Below are 6,463 nucleotides of genomic sequence, written 5' to 3'. Positions count from 1 at the left end.
GATTCATTACTAAATAAACACTATTGTTTTTTTTTGGTGAAATGTTTTGCATGACGTCAAACAGACCCACCAATGTATACTAGCCTGCCGTTGGTAATTTAGTCTGGGTGTTGGCCTATCATTGGTCATTTGTATTGTATAACGTCAATTTTTAGACACCTTAAAGAGCTTCTCATATTGTGTTGAAGCTAACCATTATCATTATTATTATCAAACACTGTGTCCTTAATTATTTTATCTATTATTTTACCTTTGCAGTGCGTGCTACTTTATTCAAACTTACCATTGGTCTGAATTATGCAGGAGAAATTTGGAAATATGGCTATTCCAGAATTTTCTTGGTCGCTGGATGAAGTTAGTAATGTTTTTGCGATTTTTCTTGGGAGGGGAGAGTGGGTCGACCAACCCCTCCCCCCTTTTAAGGAGAAAAACATACTGTTCATATCATAGTTGTAATAGTTATCTATCGTTTTTATATTTTACACAGCTTTCTGCGGATATTAAAATTATAACATTACAACCAGTTTTGTTAACTTCAAGGGGCCGACGACTCGGGTGAAAAATCGTTTGTTAATCTTATTATTTAATTTTGATATTTGTTTGGAAATTGTCTTTGATACGATACTATACATGAGTTTTCAGTATGACTGACAACCAGTTCTAATCCAGCTAATTTTAATCGGTTTAGAAGCTATACTGGAATATATTTCTTTGAGTGAATCACTAAATAAAATTGTAGCTTTAAGCTACTTTATTTGATTAACTGCAATCAACAGTTATAGATGCCTAAATATGGATTGCTGTCTATCTCAGAACTTGGTATTATTCGAATTCAACTTTACAAAGTAGCTAGTTTATTAATTCTATTTTTAGCTCCTTTGTAACCCAATAAAGAAACTACTGTATATTTTAGCCTCAAATAGTCTGCATTATCCTACAAAAAAATGAATTAAACACCAAATAAATAGAAATACATAGAAAGCTATATAACTTCATATCCTTATTTTACCAAGCTGTGAATATCACTTTATCAGAGTACATGGAAATCTGATGCAACATCCAAGTAATAATATATCCATTTTTCCTTTAAAAAATTTGAATGGTAACTTGTAGGTGCTATGTGTTTGAGTGGTTTTATTGCAATTTTTGTAATTGTGTCACAGAAGCTACTAAAAAAGTTTGGAACATTGGAACGTGCGTAAAATTTGTCTCCAGCATTCTAAGATAATTATAACTCTATTAGCTAAAAAAAAAAGTCTCCGTACCCAGTAACTCAAATTATTGGTGTTCTGTAAATACCGCATAATTACCTGTTTTTTCAATAAATTTATATCAATTATGTATAACCAGACGACTGCCTGGATCCCCCTGTTAGGGACCTTTATCGTCTGCTAGAAAATTGTTTTCTAGTCTTTTGTAGCGACTTTGCTGTGTTAATATTCCCCATACTATTAGTTCATTTTCAAAGACTCAATTAGAAGTCGGCACAGGGTCATCAGCAAGAATAAATACTGCTATTTAACCCCTTCAACCTCTAGTGTTTTACTCTAATGTTTCTTCATAAGTCAGTGTTGTTAGTGTTACTACGTCCATATGTCTTTCTTGTTATTGAATAATTTTAAGAACAAGAAGAAGACTTACCATGAATGATGATATTTTGCGATTTATTGACAATTCCCAAAACAATATTTCTACTGCAAAGAGTTTTATTTTTTTAATAATTCTGTAAACTGAGTGTTGGGTTGTAGTCAAATGCTCTTATTAAGTCAAACTGTTCTTAATTATAGACCATTTCATATATATATAAAGATAAATAAAATTGAAGTAAAAAACGTTGTTTTACAATAAAATATATATATATATACATTTGAAATAATTAAGAACAGTTTGACTTACTGAGAGCATTTGACTACACATATCCAAATTTGTTAATGTATTATTTGTGGTAATGAAGAAACATCAAATTATTAACTTTGCCATGATCAAGAATAGGGGAATCTAAAAAGCGCAGCTATTAATTAAGTAAGAGTATGTTCACATTTTGTCCAAATTAAGTTTTATAATTCAGGGGTATGAGCATTGAGCATAGTAACATCCAACAGACAACTATTGACTATCGACTCAAGGGGCGTGGTGACGCTACGGGTACAAGTCCTCTCCACGTCATGTAAGTTGCAATGCAACGCGACCAATCGCCTAGGGTATCATCACCCATCAGACAACCAACCCTTTGATTGCAAGACCTTTGTCTGAGAAGTCTTAACTGTGCATAGTAAAGAGTTGCGCCTGTTTTGGGCCAAGGCATTTCCTCATATCTTACTATTTATCTCGTGCATATGACACAGCAGCACTAGGAACCATTTTTTACGTCTTTAGTTATGACGCGGTGTCGGACTGAGATTCGAACCTATCACCTACCCGACGACGAGCGGATGCGCTACGTGTTGACAACTAACCCTTCGATTGTAAAATGTTTGATTATCAACCTCGAACCTCTTTCAAACTTTTATATCTAACTCTAAAATTACTTAAGCTTCTAAATTACAGAACCATCCATAATTTTAAATTCTATGTTATTTGCCTAAAATTTTAGGAATCGTCTTTAGCTTAATTTTTACATAATTTCATGAAATATTAGTTTGACTTTTCTCAATGTCACAAAATTGAAACTTACCTTTAGTAAAAGTATGTTTTATTTGACATTTGTCTATCCCTGCATCCTTGAGAATTTTATAAATAATTCACAGCGTGTCCACCTTTCGCAATTTTTATGGTTCTAGAGTTTTATTGGCAAAATACAGGGAGGCAGGAGACTTCGGACTCTTTATTGTACTAGTCCCCAACGTTTTATTATGACCTTTTCTTATTTGTTGGCAACAACTTTGGAAACTTTTAATGTTTTTTGATTGGTTTGTTCATTTAGTTTAGTGTTCAAACGTTTAAACCACTAATTGTAATCTACAGATTGTAATTTTGTGTATCATCATTGAGGATATACATCCGTTTATCAGTGATGGTCTTATCCATTTAGATCCCTGGGCGAAATAGCATGTAATCATACCACTAACAATTTTTTCTTTATTGATTATCTTGTTCACTAGATAACTAAAACGTCCATATGTCACACTGTCTGGGAAAGATCAGCAAATGTATCTTTCCATTACATCAGATAATTTTACAAATTTGGAATTATAAATTATTTAAACTTTTAGGAGATACCCTTAAGTTTTTTTATATGTTTCTCCAAAGAGTAGAAAACATGTTTTTGAAAACAAATAAGAAATAAAGGTGGGATTGCTTGTGCTACAAAACAAAAAAAAGCGAATCTAACCAATTTTTATATTTCAAGTTTTATTTGCTTTAATTATTTATTAATAGCAAAAAGTTAAACTTGAAGTTATATTTAACCTACAAAAAAACAATATTTTCTCAAATGTTAAATAATTAATATTTTATAGGAAGTAAACACATTTGAAAGGAAACTTGAGCAAACTTATGTAAAACCCCTCACCCCCTTCAACCCAAAAAAATACTTCATGGTTGAAATCTTAAGCTTCAGACAAAAAACTTACTACTTTATATATTAGGATGAATACTGACAGACACTGACAATCAATACAAAATATATTCTAAATACTAAAACTTGAAAATAGTAATATTGGATGATTAATTAATTAAGAAAATTATTATTTACATTTATTTTTATAACTAGAAATAAAATATTCCATTTCTAAAACATAACACTTTTTATAATTAAACTATATTGTATAGATGACAGAAATGAAAATTAATGTAAATTAAAACACTACATTTATAGTTTATAAATAACTAAATGCCAAAGTTTTTGCATATATTTAATTTCAAGTTTGAATAACAACATTTAACTTTTATATTAAAAATTTGTAAATTTTTTGGTCCGTTTTAAGCTTTATCAACAAGTATTGTAATTTCAATAACTTATATATTTTGCTCCTTTTTAAAAATATTTTGGAAGCAGTAAATAAATATAAGTAGAATTACTAAATATGCCGAAATAGATAGATAAATAGGTAAATTATTTGTAAGATTTACAGCCTAAATATTCTGTGCTCATCAATCTAACAACATTTTTGGTCCTCATTGATTTATATAGGGTGTTTTCTTTTAATAGGACAAAAGTATTGCTTAATATAACCCCCTTGTCATCAACAGAAATTAATAATCTATATCTTAATTTCTTTATTCGGTTGGGGCAATTTGTATAATAAAAAAATATTTAGCAATTTCAACAAATTATGCCTTAAAAGCCGGTTTTTCCAAAGTCCCTATTTTTGGAAGATTTTTGAATCATGACCAATTTAAAGAGTGTGTAAAAATGCATGCATTTTTAAAATTCAATTAAGCAATACTTTTGTCCTATTAAAAAAAACACCCTGTATATAGGGTAGATACTAGGTAAAATAAATTATAATCATATTTCTACTTTTTGACATCTAATTTAGCAAGTATTGCTGTTTATTCTGTATATTTAGGTCTTTCAGTGCCATATTTTGAGTAATCAAGCCCAGGTAGATTGATCAGCTTGTATTGCTTGCCATCATAATGATTCATTGGGTAGGCAGGGTCCTTCTCCTTCTTCCAGTTAACATCTGTTTGTCTAAATGATAAAATCATGAAAATAGAATTCAATTTATTTATATATTTTTTTTCTAAACTAAAATATAGGCTTCTTTTATTCTCTTCAAGAGTTTTATCCTAAGTTTATTTTGAATGTTATACTTTACATCCTTAATTTTGGTTATTTTGGCATCAATTTTTAAAAGCAAATCTTTTCTATAATTACAGTGTCAATCAATTTCAAAATTTGTTGATTATTCTAATAAGGTACGATTTAAGAAGCTTAGCAATTCTATAATTGTTACCAGAAAGTACTTGTGTCCATTTAAAATGTATGTTAGAATTATCCTATTCATATGATTCTTGGATGATGATTCTTATTACAACAAGGTCCAATATTGTGTGTGAAGCATCTCTACAATCAAGTTCTAAAACAGCATCCTGTACTTAAGCAGTTTTTCAATAAATTTACTTACAATTTTGTTTAGATTTATGCTTTAAAATTCTGCTAATTCAGAACTCACACTCTTCTAGTGTTAATTTATGGGGGTTTTTTATTAGGTGGTCAACTAAAATAATCATACCTAAATATTGATCTGACACTGAAAGCGGTGACCATGACCACTGCACTGCCAATGATTAGAAATAGTGGCTGCAACTCCTACAGGTCAAATTTTCTTGGTTTCAATAAAGTGTTAATTAATATCAAATACTTTGTTTCAAAATTTAAAAAAAATACAGAGGCAAGTTAGTTTTTCTTTTAAGTCTCAAAAAGATAAAGAAACAAAATTTTGAAGGTAATTTTTTCCTAGGGGTGATTTCTCTCTGGTGGTCTAAGATACCCTCTATCTAAAAAGTTACAATCCTTCCATAGATCTACAAGATTTCCTATGATTTCATAAAGAAGGTCTTTTCTGGCAAATTTTTATTTGCACAAACTTTTAAAAATCAAATTATCAAACATCTAAAAAGATCTTTGAAACCAAAAAATTTCCTTGTGATGCATGAAAGATTTGAAAGTAAGACCTTTCATGCGTTTTGAATTATTCTCACGGCGGCCACCCTGCAAAATTATTTTAATCTGTTTTTATTTTGTTCAGATAAAAAAAAATTCTTTAAAATTCAATATTAGGGATAAATGATTTACACATATTTGGTTAATCTAATTTTAACGATGATACGATCTGGGAAATATATTATAATGTAGGATTTTTCACTCTAACAAACCTTCAAAAGGCTGCTTTTTACCTTTAAAAATAGAAGAACAGCAATGTATATAGAATGCATGATATTGTAACTGGGAATTTTTTTCCTCAATTTAGGTTGCAAATAAAGTCCTCAGATGTTGGTTCTTCCATGGTCAGGGGACAAGATGGGGGTTTTGTTATAATACCTAGCCGTGAAAAACATCATATCAAGAGTATGAGAGAATCTCTCTCAATATCCACGTATTCTATATCCATTAGAACATCTACAATTTGATTAAGGTTTCGTGATTTTTCGTGATAGCAATGATTCCAATTTTGACGAGGCATCATAAGTTAGATTAGAAAAGCTATGAAAAGTTTTTAAAAACAGATTTAATGTTCCTTGTTGACTATGTAGGGATGGTCAACTGATCTTAAAAATCCAGAAATAAACATTTTATATCTAAAAAATAAAGAAAAATTAATTAATTAGATAAGTTCATAGTTTTTTAATCACAACACAGAACAATTAATAACAGTAAATCTCATTTCCCCTGTAGCATTACGGACGGACTGACTGACGGAGTGACGAACGGACAGACAAAGTGAATTGTAAAGTAGCTTTTCTACTAAAAATTATTAATAAGTTATCATGAACATAGTTTTTTTCCACGGTACAT

General features: G+C 29.9%; 1 long non-coding RNA gene across 1 annotated transcript; it reads right to left on the bottom strand.

Moving 5' to 3' along the window:
• Positions 1–3,711: 3,711 nt before the first annotated feature.
• LOC145332218 (uncharacterized) lies at positions 3,712–5,658 on the bottom strand. Its single transcript, XR_013884086.1, has 3 exons — positions 5,593–5,658; positions 5,181–5,259; positions 3,712–4,636 (listed from the first exon to the last, which is right to left on the bottom strand). It is a non-coding gene; the product is annotated as an uncharacterized LOC145332218 (long non-coding RNA).
• Between the last annotated feature and the right edge of the window lie 805 nt (positions 5,659–6,463).

This window comes from Acartia tonsa, chromosome 11 (assembly GCF_053477335.1).
Source record: "Acartia tonsa isolate MP-2025a chromosome 11, ASM5347733v1, whole genome shotgun sequence".
Taxonomy (NCBI): Eukaryota; Metazoa; Arthropoda; class Copepoda; order Calanoida; family Acartiidae; genus Acartia; species Acartia tonsa.
This window is presented reverse-complemented; position numbering and strand designations above follow the sequence as displayed.